Raw genomic sequence first — 15,743 nt, 5'->3', positions numbered from 1 at the left:
AGACTGAAGACAAGTCTAAGTGGAGCTCACACAGAATACAGTGTGAACAGTGTTTCCTGGAGACATCCTAGGTGGCGCCCTTAGAGGAGAGCTGGAGAAATAGAAGATTGCAGTTAGAGTCTTGAATAGGAAATTGTGATTTCAGCTGTGGGACATTTCTGAGTGATGATAAGAGACAGAGATTGGTCATGTGAATAAATGACCTTACAGGTCGTTTGTAAGATTGACTGAGTGTAGAATGTTGAACAGACAGTCCATGAACACTGAAGTCATCTAAGAAAGAGGCATGAAAACTGTCACAATAGATGACATTAAAAAATCAGCAGGGCTTAACTTTAGAAAGAGAAGACACTGATATACAAAGAAAAACTTACTTAAATAAACATTATTCAGATTTAAAAGTATATGAAGAGATAGTGTCATTATGAACCATAATACAATTCTAGGGGGGAAAAAAGAAGAAAAGAGAGCGAAAGACAGGGAGGGAGGGAGAGAAAAGGGAATAAAAAGAAAGTAAGGAAGATAGGTTTTGACAAATCAGGACCAAAAGACTGTGCTACAGATTACGGCATCTAGCCCATTAATTGCATTATTCTCTTAACTGTCTCTGTCTTGTTCCCATCTGGTCCATCTTTACAAGACTTCACAAGAGAGCTTTTCAAAATGCAAAATGGATCACAGCACTCACCTCCCTAAACCCTTCAATAGCTTCCTATTATCCACAGAATAATATCCAAGCTCCTTAGTGTGGCAGCCAAGGACCTTGATGATCTGATGATTGCCTATTCCTCCAGACACATTTCCACCAGATTCCCCATAATTCCCTTGCAATACAATTCTTTTCCTTCCATACCAATACCATGCCACTTCTCACATCTGTGTTATGCTCAGGCTACTACTCCCTTTAACTGTGATGTACTTTGAAAACTACATCACATTCTCTGTAACGCCTTCCCTATTCTCCACCTGTCCCATTGTCCATTTCCTGACAGCTCTCTGCCAAAAGAGAACCATCACCCGATTACTGCCTAGACACTTCTGTATCTTCTACATGCTTCTATCATTCCATACATTCCCCTGTACTCTTTGTTAGCAAGGTCTCTAAGCTTCTCAAGGGCACAGACATTGTCTGTTTCTTTAGGACCTAGCAAAATACCTATTACATAATAGGTGCTCAATAGTTTGCTGAATAGATGTTATCTAATAGAAGAAGGAAGGCTTGATAAAGAATTAATGAAAGATGCTACGTACATAAGGTAGAAGGTTTGAATAGCAATCGGACAAGGCTAGAACATTTTTTACATTTTTCTATGATACCGGTAGACTTAAATTTAACTGTTTATATAGGTGAATGTTCTTATCCAAAACCCCAGAGGCCAAATGAGCTTCAGAATACTGAAAATATTGGATTAGAGAAACATAATATGGTGTATATACCATATATTACATAGAACTACCAATGAGGTCTAGGGCAATATTCCATAATCAAATACGTTGATATTTCTGTCATGACATGTAAATATCCACACTAAATAACCAGCCTCTTGTCAGGTCCATTTAGGTTTTCCTCTAAATGAATTACCAAAAATTGTATGATACATTTCCAATATTCCAATTACAAAATGACTTGGGAATTCCCTGGCCGTCCAGTGGTTCGGACTGGGCACTTTCACTGCCGGGCCCAGGTTGAATCCCTGGTCAGGGAACTAAGATCCTGCAAGCCACGCAGCAGAGCCAAAAAAAAAAAAAAAATTACATATATGACTTACAAAAAATTTCAGAACTTCAAATAAGTTATTGTAAATCTGTACGAAAATACTATTTTGTAGATACTAAGAAATTCATAGTCAATATTGTCACAGGAAGTTACTACTGTAACTACTTCAATTTCCTTCATTTGTTAATAAAATAATGTATTAACATAATGGATCAAATGCAGTAACCAGATAAATGAATATAGGACGTATTTTTTTAACTTTTTGTATAATTATGCAGGTTGAGTACTTAATAGAACACAAATAATACAGACCTAATCATCACAGTCTAAGAAAAGACTTCCTGGACTGATGCATAACTCTCTGGTAACACTTTAGACTGGCATCAAGACCATCTTGTCAGTAATTTCCAGTGTCACTTGTTAGAATGTCTTTGGCTCTTTAAAGACAGAGGCAATATAAAACTTATTTTCTACTGTGAAGCTTTCCAAAAAATCCTATTTCTTGCACACAAATAATGCTATCAACCTTCAACATCATCAACAGCAAAAACAAAAGTAATAAATTTGCAGTTCTAGAAAATCCTGATTAGTGTGGGTTGAAGCTTATTAAAGAAGAAAATTCCTTCTTTAATGTTTCCTTAAAATCTGTATCTCAATAGCTTCCAAATATTTTCTGAAGAGTGTTGATATTGATCTGGCAACATCTCTAATTTTAGTTAACGATGAGACATTTTAAAAAGCTAGATTGTTCTATTTATTGTCCTCAGGTAGAATATTACTTCAGAAAATTTGCAGAAACTTATGCACCGCAAAAAAAAAGATTCTTTCCCTCATTGATTTATTAACTTGAACATACTTATTGGCATTGTTTCAAAGTGAAATTGTATAAACAAACTATTTAAAAGATTTAATACTCCATTTGCAAAGCAGCCATCAATAACAATTTCTTTTATAATATGAATTATTAAAATAATAAGTCACTCAGAAGTTTAATATATTTTCTTTATTCCACAAATGCATCTTATTTTCAGAAAAAAATTTTCCATGAGTTCTCTCTCACTGTCCAATAGTCACTGACTGTCAAGAAACAATTGTCTTTAGGACTCTTAAGAATGCAGGTATGCAGAAACGAAGACCCAACACAGCCAAAAAAAAAAAAAAAAAAAAAAGAATGCAGGTATGGGCAATCATTTAAACATACACTTTTTTTCATAATTTCTTCTTTGAGGTCCATATTACACAACATAGTAACATTTAGAGCCAAAAAAGAAAGGAAAATTTCCTTTCATTATATAACAAGTTCCTCAAAGCCAACATGAACTTTTTGCAGCTCCACTGAAAATTTGGTTAGATAGCTCTAAGTCACCACCATAAAAGCCTGCACGACAAGAGACACCTCCATGCTGGCATCACTTCTACTGAACCACTCTGCACAGGAGGATGTGGAAGAAAGAAGAGTGATAACAAAATGATGATAACCTTTTACTTCTCATTCTGCTCATCTCTTACCTTCCTTATCAATGGGCATACTGAAAATTAATCCCACTGGGGGGATTGGGGTACTTCCACAAAGAGTTATTCCATTCCTGTGCTGGACACTGAATACTTAGAATTTGTGATAATCCACTCTCTGGGTCCATAGGTTAGATATCACAGCCAATTTGGAATTAAAACACCCCATAAGTCACTTCACATTTACTGATGCTATTCAAAACAATAAATATATGATCAATGAAATACTGAATTTCAGTTTCAACAAGCTGACTTCACAGTGACACCGATTTCAAATCACTTCCTTTTAAATACAACAAGCCATATAAAAGAATAGAACATCGGTAAATCAGAGTATTGAGACCAAAAAAAAAAAAAAAAAAAAAAACCAGAACAAAGGAAACCCACATAGACAATTTAATATCTGACTTTAATCTAGTTTAAGAATACACAAGTAGATTTAGTCCCCAGACACAATGTTTACTTTTTCAGTTGGAGCAGCAAAGCAAGTAAATGCTGTCAAATCAGACAAGACTCCAAATTGTCATCATGACAACTTCATCTCAGACTGTCAACATGCCACACATTTCTCCAGATACCTCTGTGGTACAGACGCAGTAACCTTTCCATTTACAGCCCCCCACCTACTCCCTCATTGTCCCAAAGCCACAAGGGATCCAAAATGAGAAAGACTTTTTCCAGGAATCTTTTGGTTAAAAACATTCTTTTAAGTTGAAGTAAAGAACAGTGAGAGAAAATTAAAGAAGCCATGGACATAAAAGAGTATTTCTACAAAGATAAAGCATAAGGAAGGAACCTAAAATAAATGAGTAAAGACACAGGGGAATAATGAAATAGGGGAGATAGTACAGGGAAGGAATTTTAGTGAAAAATGAAGGAAGAATAGCAATAATGAAATAAGAGGACTTATTACTTGAATTTTTCTTATATGAAAAAACTTCTCAAGTAACTCTTTTAAATTGTAGAGAACAGTAATAAATTAGCCCTTTTGCCATGTAAATTTGACTAAATAATCTGAATCCCTCCTACAAAAAGGGTGTATGAATGTGTGTTGTGGATAGATTAATTGATTGATTGATAGATACAGAAATAGATATAAACATAGATACCTACGTCTCTGTCTGTATCTATATCTAAATATATGGATTTATTTTCTCTAAATTATTCCCATATTCAAGATTATACTACCAATCTGTTTTCTCTGCAGTTTTGCTCTAACTTCTTATTGTCTGTACTCATTCTTCCAGGAGAGAAAACTTAAATGTGAGCGTGGCATGGTGAGAGGCTGAGGGGAGGGGAATTGCTGGAGGAAGGAGAGAGGAAATCTCTAAATTAAAGAAATAATGAGATTTCTTTCTTCATAGGCTAATACAGGCACATTTATGGTCACTAGATGAGATTCAGTAGCTAATTTTCCAAACCTTCATAGATACATATGGAAAAGTTGGAATAAGCATTTTTGTGCCAGCGGTCTAATATAAGAAAACAAGCTGTTATTGTATACATCTCTGTAGATGCAAGGACAAAATGTCTAGAACAATTGGACAACAAAGTGAGATAAATCCTGACAGTATAAAAATATATTACCTACAGTATGTCCAGAGTCAGTCTTTGTGAAGGATGATTATGGTTTGACCCAAGATCTGTCAAGTATATTTTCTTCCAAGAAGTCCCTGGTGCTTCCAAGCACAGTCCCTGCTGGGGATACATTACAGGCTCCAAAATGAACAGAATGTTAAAAATTATCTAGATTTGTGAGAGTCTTTTCTTGGCAAATTTGATAACAATTAGTGTCTATTAAGTTTTTATTAGCCCCAGAGTAAATGAAACAGAGGACATGATATTTAAATATACACACTGACGTTTAGCAAGAAAGATTATGAATATAAATACTGATGGAAAAATAAATGCTTAAGAGAGAGAAAGATTGAAATTAACTTGTCATTACTCCTTATTTGCCCACCAGAAACAACTCAGATTGAATCTTTGATATATATATATATTCTAAGAAATCCAAGGGCGGACAACTTACCTCTTTTATTTATTTATTTTTAAAACATCTTTATTAGAGTATAATTGCTTTACAATGGTGTGTTAGTTTCTGCTTTATAACAAAGTGAATCAGTTATACATATACATATGTCCCCCTATCTCTTATACATATACGTATGTCCCCATATTAACAAATTGAAGGCAAAGGTTTTTCCCCTTCAATTTGTTAATATGGTGTATCACATTGATTGATTTGCGTATATTGAAGAATCCTTGCATTCCTGGGATAAATCCCACTTGATCATGGTGTATGATCCTTTTAATGTGCTGTTGGATTCTGTTTGCTAGTATTTTGTTGAGGATTTTTGCATCCATGTTCATCAGTGATATTGGCCTGTAGTTTTCTTTCTTTGTGACATCTTCGTCTGATTTTGGTGGCCTCGTAGAATGAGTTTGGGAGTGTTCCTCCCACTGCTATATTTTGGAAGAGTTTGAGAAGGATAGGTGTTAGCTCTTCTCTAAATGTTTGATAGAATTTGCCTGTGAAGCCATCTGGTCCTGGCCTTTTGTTTGTTGGAAGATTTTTAATCCCAGTTTCAATTTCAGTGCTTGTGATTGGTCTGTTCATATGTTTTATTTCTTCCTGGTTCAGCCTCGGAAGGTTGTGCATTTCTAAGAATTTGTCCATTTCTTCCAGGTTGTCCATTGTATTGGCATAGAGTTGCTTGTAGTAATCTCTCATGATCCTTTGTATTTCTGCAGTGTCAGTTGTTACTTCTCCTTTTCATTTCTAATTCTATTGATTTGAGTCTTCTCCATTATTTTCTTGATGAGTCTGGCTAATGGTTTATCAATTTTGTTTATCTTCTCAAAGAACCAGCTTTTAGTTTTATTGATCTTTGCTATCGTTTACTTCATTTCTTCTTCATTTATTTCTGATCTGATCTTTATGATTTCTTTCCTTCTGCTAACTTTGGGGTTTTTTTGTTCTTCTTTCTCTAATTGCTTTAGGTATAAGGTTAGGTTGTTTATTTGAGATGTTTCTTGTTTCTTGAGGTAGGATTGTATTGCTATAAACTTCCCTCTTAGAGCTGCTTTTTCTGCATCCCATAGGTTTTGGGTTGTTGTGTTTTCATTGTCATTTGTTTCTAGGTATTTTTTGATTTCCTCTTTGATTTCTTCAGTGATCTCTTGGTTATTAAGTAGTGTATTGTTTAGCCTCCATGTGTTAGTATTTTTTACAGATTTTTTCGTGTAATTGATGTCGAGTCTCATAGCGTTGTGGTCGGAAAAGATACTTGATACGAGTTCAATTTTCTTAAATTTACCAAGGCTTGATTTGTGACCCAAGATATGATCTATCTTGGAGAATGTTCCATGAGCACTTGACAAGAATGTGTATTCTGTTGTTTTTGGATGGAATGTCCTATAAATATCAATTAAGTCCATCTTGTTTAATGTATCATTTAAAGCTTGTGTTTCCTTATTTATTTTCATTTTGGATGATCTGTCCATTGGTGAAAGTGGGGTATTAAGGTCCCCTACTATGATTGTGTTACTGTCGATTTCCCCTTTTATGGTTGTTAGAATTTGCCTTATGTATTGAGGTGCTCCTATGTTGGGTGCATAAATATTTACAATTGTTATCTCTTCTTCTTGGATTGATCCCTTGATCATTATGTAGTGTCCTTCTTTGTGTCTTGTAATAGTCTTTATTTTAAAGTCTATTTTGTCTGATATGAGAACTGCTACTCCAGCTTTCTTTTGATTTCCATTTGCATGGAATATCTTTTTCCATCCCCTCACTTTCAGTCTGTATGTGTCCCTAGGTCTGAAGTGGGTCTCTTGTAGACAGCATATATATGGGTCTTGTTTTTGTATCCATTCAGCCAGTCTATGTCTTTTGGTTGGAGCATTTAATCCATTTACATTTAAGGTAATTATCAATATGTATGTTCCTATTACCATTTTCTTAATTGTTTTGGGTTTGTTATTGTAGGTCTTTTCCTTCTCTTGTGTTTCCTGACTAGAGAAGTTCCTTTAGCATTTGTTGTAAAGCTAGTTTGGTGGTGCTGAATTCTCTTAGCTTTTGCTTGTCTGTAAAGGTTTTAATTTCTCTGTCAAATCTGAATGAGATCCTTGCTGGGTAGAGTAATCTTGGTTGTAGGTTTTTCTCCTTCATCACTTTAAATATGTCCTGCCACTCCCTTCTGGCTTGCAGAGCTTCTGCTGAAAGATCAGCTGTTAACCTTATGGGGATTCCCTTGTGTGTTATTTGTTGTTTTTCCCTTGCTGCTTTTAATATTTTTTCCTTGTATTTAATTTTTAATAGTTTGATCAATATGTGTCTTGGCTTGTTTCTCCTTGGATTTATCCTGTATGGGACTCTCTGTGCTTCCTGGACTTGATTAACTATTTCCTTTCCCATATTAGGGAAGTTTTCAACTATAATCTCTTCAAATATTTTCTCAGTCCCTTTCTTTTCCTCTTCTTCTTCTGGGACCCCTATAATTCGAATGTAGGTGCGTTTAATGTTGTCCCAGAGGTCTCTGAGACTGTCATCAATTCTTTTCATTCTTTTTTCTTTATTCTGCTCTGCAGTAGTTATTTCCACCATTTTATCTTCCAGGTCACTTATCTGTTCTTCTGCCTCAGTTATTCTGCTATTGATCCCTTCTAGAGAATTTTTAATTTCATTTATTGTGTTGTTCATCACTGTTTGTTTGCTCTTTAGTTCTAGGTCCTTGTTAAACGTTTCCTGTATTTTCTCCATTCTATTTCCAAGATTTTTGATCATCTTTACTATCATTATTCTGAATTCTTTTTCAGGTAGACTGCCTATTTCCTCTTCATTTGTTAGGTCTGGTGGGTTTTTGCATTACTCCTTCATCTGCTGTGTGTTTCTCTGTCTTCTCATTTTGCTTATCTTACTGTGTTTGCGGTCTCCTTTTCACAGTCTGCAGGTTTGTAGTTCCCGTTGTTTTTGGTGCCTGTCCCCAGTGATTAAGGTTGGTTCAGTGGGTTGTGTAGGCTTCCTGGTGGAGGGGACTAGTGCCTGTGTTCTGGTGGATAAGGCTGGATCTTGTCTTTCTGTTGGGCAGGTCCACATCTGGTGGTGTGTTTTGGGGTGTCTGTGGCCTTATTATGATTTTAGGCAGCCTCTCTGCTAATGGATGGAGTTGTGCTCCTGCCTTGCTAGTTGTTTGGCATAGGGTGTCCAGCACTGTAGCTTGCTGGTCGTTGAGTGGAGCTGGGTCTTCATGCTGAGATGGAGATCTCTGGGAGATTTTCGCCGTTTGATATTACGTGGAGCTGGGAGGTCTGTTGTGGACCAGTGTACTGAAGTTGGCTCTCCCACCTCAGAGGTAGAACCCTGATGCCTGGCTGGAGCACCAAGAGTCTGTCAGCCACACGGCTCAGAATAAAAGGGAGAAAAAAAAGAAAGAAAGAAAGAAGAAGATAAAATAAAATAAAATAAAATAAAGTAATTAAAATAAAAAATGATTATTAAAAAAAAATTTTTAAGTAATAAAAAAAAAAAAGAAAGAAGAGAGCAGCCAAACCAAAAAACAAATCCACCGATGATAACAAGTGCTAAAAACTATACTAAAAAAAAAACAACAACAAAAAAATGGACAGACAGAACGCTAGGAGAAATGGTAAAAGCAAAGCTATACAGACAAAATCACACACAGAAGCATACACATACACTATCAAAAAAAGAAAAAAAAGGGGAAAAATATATATATATATATATCGTTGCAGCCAAAGTCCACCTCCTCAATTTGGGATGATTCGTTGTCTATTCAGGTATTCAACAGATGCAGGCACATCAAGTTGATTGTGGAGATTTAATCCACTGCTCCTGAGGCTGCTGGGAGAGATTTCCCTTTCTCTTCATTGTTCACACAGCTCCCAGGGTTCAGCTTTGGATTTGGACCCGACTCTGTGTGTAGGTCACCTGAGGGCGTCTATTCTTCGCTCCAACAGGATGGAGTTAAAGGAGCAGCTGATTCGGGGGCTCTGGCTCACTCAGGCCGGGGGGAGGGAGGGGTACGGACGCGGGGTGAACCTGCGGCGGCAGCGGCCGGCGTGACATTGCAGCAGCCTGAGGCGCGCCGTGCGTTCTCCCGGGGAAGTTGTCCCTGGGTCACGGGACCCTGGCAGTGGCGGGCTGCACAGGCTCCCGGGTGGGTCGTTGTGGATAGTGACCTGTTCTTGCACACAGGCTTCTTGGTGGCGGCAGCAGCAGCCTTAGTGTCTCATGCCCGTCTCTGGGGTCTGTGCTGATAGCCGCGGCTCGTGCCTTTCCCTGGAGCTCCTTTAAGCAGCGCTCTAAATCTCCTCTCCTCATGCACCAGGAAACAAAGAGGCAAGAAAAAGTCTCTAGTCTCTTCGGCAGTTCCAGACTTTTCCCTGGACTCCCTCCCAGCTAGCCGTGGCGCACTAGCCCCCTTCAGGCTGTGTTCACGCCGCCAACCCCAGTCCTCTCCCTGCGATCCGACCAAAACCCGAGCCTCAGCTCCCAGCCCCCGCCCGCCCCGGCGGGTGAGCAGACAAGCCTTTCGGGCTGGTGAGTGCTGGTCGGCACCGCTCCTCTGTGTGGGAATCTCTCCGCTTTGCCCTCCGCACCCCTGTGGCTGCGCTCTCCTCCGCGGCTCCGAAGCTTCCCCCCTCTGCCACCTGCAGTCTCCGCCCGCGAAGGGGCTTCCTAGTGTGTGGAAACCTTTCCTCCTTCACGGCTCCCTCCCACTGGTGCAGGTCCCATCCCTATTCTTTTGTCTCTGTTTTTTCTTTTTTCTTTTGCCCTACCCAGGCACGTGGGGAGTTTCTTGACTTTTGGGAGGTCTGAGGTCTTCTGCCAGCGTTCAGTAGGTGTTCTGTAGGAGTTGTTCCACATGTAGATGTATTTCTGATGTATTTGTGGGGAGGAAGGTGATCTCCACGTCTTACTCTTCCGCTATCTTGAAGCTCCTCCGACAATTTACCTCTTAAAAATCTCTATTCCAAATGCATCTCTCCATTTCCTCCACCTAGCTCTAGGTACCATGACAACTCGTTTGGAACAATATAATAGTGTACTAGTTTGTCTATTCTTATCTAATGATGCTCCACCTTCCTTGATTATCCACAGACAACCAGAATTATTTTTAAAATTAATTTATTAATTTACTTATTTTTGGCTGTGTTGGGTCTTTGTTGCTGTGCACGGGCTTTATTTAGTTGCGGTGAGTGGGGGCTACCCTTCGTTGCGGTGCACGGGCTTCTCATTGTTGTGGCTTCTCTTGTTGCGGAGCATGGGCTCTAGGCGCACAGGCTTCAGTAGTTGTGGCACGTGGGCTCAGTAGTTGTGGCTTGCGGGCTCTAGAGCTCATGCTCAGTAGTCGTGGTGCACAGGCTTAGTTGCTCCACGGCATGTGGGATCTTCCCACGCCAGTGCTCGAACCCATGTCCCTTGCATTGGCAGGCAGATTGTTAACCACCGCGCCATGAGGGAAGGCCTAGAATTATTTTTTAAAAGTAAATCTGACCATGTCACCCAGTAACACATACACCATATTGTTGGATGAAAGGCTACAAGGCAAAGCATGGTCTTCCCCCCAACCTCTCCAGTCAGATCTTGTACCTTGCTCTCTTTTATTCTCTACAACAGTCACAAGAGTCTTCATTTAGGCTTCTGAATTCACCATACTCCTCCTGCCATGGGGTTTTTGCAAATATTGTCTCCTCTATCTGGAAAGATCTTCCTGCCCTCTCATTGCTTCATTAACTCCTTGAAGGTTTCAAATATCATTTCCCAGAGAAGTCTTCCTGGATCTTCCCCACAGAGCCACAACTCTGTGAAACTCTGCTTCATAGCATATTAGTACCAGTGCATTTTATGAGTCTGTTTGATTTTCATATATATATATATATGAAATATATATATTTTCATATATATATGAAACAACATTACTAGTCATTAGGGAAATGTAAATCAAAACCATAATGAGATAATACTTCACACTCACTAGGATGACTACAGTAATTTAAAAAAAATGGAAAATAAGTGTTGGTAAGAGTGTGGAAAAATTGGAACACTCATACATGGCTGGTGAAAAAATAAAATAGTAGAGCTGCTGCAGAAAACAGTTTGGTGGTTCCTCCAAAAAGGTGAACATAGAATTACCCAGAAATCCTACATCTGTGTATATAGCCAAAGGAATTGGACACAGGACTCAAACAAATATTTGTACACGAATGTTCGTAGCAGTATTATTCACAATAGATAAAAGATGGAAACAACCCAAAAGTCCACCAACAAATGAGTACCTAAACAAAATCTGGTATAAATACATGAATATTGCTTAGCCATAAAAAGGAATAAAGTACTAACACATACTGTCATGTGGATGGGCCTCAAAACCAATATGCTAAGTGAAAGAAGACAGACATAAAAGTTTATATGTTTGATGATTCTATTCATATGTAATATTTAGAACAGGTAAATCCATAACACAGAAAGGAGATTTGTGGTTACCCGGGGCTGGTGGAATGAGAGAATAGGGGAGTGACTACTTAATGGGTACAAAATTTTCTTTGGGATGATAAAAATGTTTGGAGATATACAGAAGTGTGGTTGCACAATACTGCAAATGATTATGCCTCTGAATTGTATACTTTAAGATGGCTAATTTTTTTGTTATGTGAATCTCAACTAAAAAAAATTACTGAAGAAGAACTTTCCTAAATGGCCAAGTGGAAAGCTCAGCAAATTTTCTCCACACAAAGCCACAATAAAACTGGATAAAATTGCCAAAAACAACCATTTCAGAACTCTGAAAATTGACCACAGGTATACAAAAATGTAGTGAAATGTTTATTCAAGAAAAATTGCTAAACCTCCAAAAAACAAGGGGAGTCTGTGTAGCACTTTATCCTGGGGCTGCTTCTACCCCATTCACTGGCTCCCAGCTCCTTATTGCTGTATTTACCAGGGCATGACAAGCTGTAAGGAACATCAGCTTTCTTTCCGGACAGGGAAGAATTGATTTGGAGCAGAGCTTGAAAATGTCCACACCTTGAGGTGCTATCAGAAACAACAGCAATCTCTGTGACAAACAATCAGGAAAAGCCAATATCATAGCTTACATGAGGTTACAATACTGGTTGGAATAAGCAACAGAACTTCAGACAAACTTCAGAAGTTTTTTGGAGAGATCAAGTGAAAGAGATAGCCACTGTGGCCCTTGATAAATTCCCACATATCCCTAGGGTCAGAAAGGCTATGAACATAATTACAAGATAATGTAGACAGACCTAGCTATTTACTCGTGCTTTCCTGAACGTGAGGCCTTGCACGTGCAGAAAGTAAAAGCTGGGGCAGATTCATAAACTGCCTGAATTTTGTGTTTCTCAACTCACACACAGATCTATTGGCAAAGGACGGAAATCTTACTGGCTCACGATATTTAAGCACAACCTCTGACTAATCATTGTCTGACTACTAAACTGATCCAAGGGAAATATAGGAAGCCAGACTTGAAAAAAAAAGAAGATTAAATAAGTTAAAAACACAAGGAAGAGATACCAATGATGCAACTGAGGGCAAGATAAAATCCATAAAACTAGTCCAGGCAAATCACTAAACAAATGAACAATAATAGCAACAACAACTACTCCTGGAGGTGGAAGGAGGGGTAGATCAGAATCCAGAGTTACTACACTATGTTATCAAATTGTCCAGTTTTCAACAATAAAATAGCAAGACAGTCAAAGAAATAAGAAATTGTAATCCATACACTGGGGAAAGCAGTTAATAGAAACTGTCTCTGAGGGGCCCCAGATGTAGGACTTGGCAGACAAAAACTTCAAAACAACTGTTACAATTATGTTTAAAAAAAATTTTTTTTAACATGTTTTAGAAGGAGGAAAACTTGACAACAACGATTCATCAAATATAGAGTATCAATCAAGAGGTTAAATGCTTTTCTAAAAAAATGGAAATTTTAGAGTTGGAAAAATATAGTGAAAGAAATGAAAAATTTATTGGAAGGACTCAACAGCAGATTTGAGTAGCAGAAAAAAGTATCAGCTAATTTGGAGATCGATCAGTTATGCTTACCTAATCTTAAAAAGAATGGGGGAAAAAGATTGAAAGATTGAAGAAATATGAACAAAGCCTCAGAGACCTGAGGGAAAACTTCAAGTACACCAACATATGAATAATAGGAGTCCCAGAAGGAAAGCAGAAAGAAAAAGGGCTGAAAAAATATTTGAAGAAATAATGATCACAAACTTGCAAAATGTGCCAAAAAACATAAATTACATATCCAAAAAGTTCAACAAACCTAGTAAGATAAACAAAAGAGATCCACATCTAGAAACATAATAGTCAAGTTATTAAAAGCTAAAGAACAAGAGAAAAATCTGAAAACAGCAAGGGAAAAGTGATTCATCATATATAAGGGAACCACAATAAGTTTAACAGATTCTCAGAAGAAACAATAGAGGCCAGAAGGAAGTGGTATAGAAGGAAGGAAGTGGTATAGTGGAAACATGCATGCACCTTTGCTTCTTGAGTGATTTAAAAGACAATTTCATAATGCAGTAATTGTAACATTATACTATAATTAAAGTGTCAGGAGGAAAAAATACCTTGTCAAGTAAGAATTTTACATCCAGCAAAACTATCCCTCAAAAAAAAGAAGAAATTGTATTTACCCAAAGAAAACAAAATCATTAATTCAAAAAGATATATTTCACATCAATTTTCTTTGCATAATTATTTATAATAGCCCAGTAGCTAAGATACAGAAGCAGCTTAAGTGTCCATCAATAGTTAAATGAATAAAGACGACATGATAGAATATATATAATGGAAGATCAGTCAGCCATAAAAAATGAAACCTTGCCATTTGTGATAACATGGATGGATATATAAGATATTATGCTAAGTAGAATGAGTCAGACACAGAAAGACAAATACTATATGATCTCACTGATATGTAGAATCTAAAAAAACAAAACACAGAAAACAAACAAAAAATATGAAAACAGACTCACAGATACAGAGAAAAAACAGGTGGTTGCCAGAGGGGATGGGGTGAGGGAGGTGAAATAGGTGAAGGTAATTAAGAGGTACAAACTTCCAGTTATATAATAAATAAGTCACAGGAATGTAATATACAGCATGAGGAATATGGTCAACAACATTGTAATAACTTTGTATGGAGACAGATGGTTAGTAGACTTATGCTGGTGATCATTTCATAATGTATGCAAATGTCAAATCATTATGTAGTACAGCTAAAACTAACATAACATTGTACATCAACTATATTTCACTTTTTAAAATGAAAGAGAGATAAAGATATTTCCAGATGAACAAAATATGAAAGAACTCATTATTAGTACACCTTTGTTATAAGAAATACTAAAGAAAGTCCTTTGGGCTGAAAGTAAATGACACCAAAAGGTAACTTGATTTCACATAAAGAAATAAAGAGCTCTGTAAAGACAGTATAAACATATGTATTTTTCCTCATTATCCTTTAACAGATGTTTATAAAAGACAATTTAATAAATAATAATTATAAAATAATTATAAAACTGTATTGTTGGCCTCATAGCATATGAAAATTATTTCTATACATAGAAATATATTTATAATATTCTGTATATACTTATAACATATATAGATATATAAATATAATATATACACATACTAGCAAAAAGGTGGAGATAACTGAGGTGTAATGGAGCAAGAAAATTAAAGCAGATATTCAGATAGTAATTCAATCCACAGGAAAAAAATGGAAAAAAAAAAATGAAGAGCACCAGAAAATCTAAATATGTGAGTTAATATAAAAAAACATAAATAAGTTTTTGTCCTTTTTTTCTCCAAACTTCTTTAAGAGGCATAGATTGCATGGATCGATAATTATAATATTGTATTACCGTGTACATAACATATATACATAATGTATATTATAGTAGTTGCACAAAGAGTGGGAAGAAATGGAAATATATTACAGCAGAGTTTGTATATTTTAGAATTCCGTTAGTATTAATCTAATATAGATTGTGAGCATTTAAAACGTGTCATGTAATCTCTACAACAACTACTAATAGTGCTGAAACAATAAGATTTCCATCTGCTAAAAGACCCTTACTGCCATCAAAAACAAAAAACAAGACAAAACAAACAAAAAAACCCACCTGGGCTTCCCTGGTGGCGCAGTGGTTGAGAATCCGCCTGCCAGTGCAGGGTACACGGGTTCGAGCCCTGGTCCGGGAAGATCCCACATGCCGCGGAGCAACTAGGCCCGTGAGCCACAACTACTGAACCTGTGCGTCTGGAGCCTGTGCTCCGCAACAAGAGAGGCCACAATAGTGAGAGGCCCGCGCACCGTGATGAAGAGTGGCCCCCGCTTGCCGCAACTAGAGAAAGCCCTCACACAGAAACGAAGACCCAACACAGCCAAAATTAAATAAATTAAAATAAATTAAAAAAAAAAAAAAAACCACCTCAAAATTGATC

The 15,743-nt window shown here is 37.2% G+C and overlaps 1 protein-coding gene across 1 annotated transcript in view; it reads right to left on the bottom strand.

Moving 5' to 3' along the window:
- Positions 1 to 15,743, bottom strand: part of SOX5 (SRY-box transcription factor 5) — a 990,465-nt gene that overhangs the window by 429,756 nt on the left and 544,966 nt on the right. The window lies entirely within an intron of this gene.

Source organism: Balaenoptera physalus (genome assembly GCF_965194825.1).
Source record: "Balaenoptera physalus genome assembly, chromosome: 13".
NCBI lineage: Eukaryota > Metazoa > Chordata > Mammalia > Artiodactyla > Balaenopteridae > Balaenoptera > Balaenoptera physalus.
This window is presented reverse-complemented; position numbering and strand designations above follow the sequence as displayed.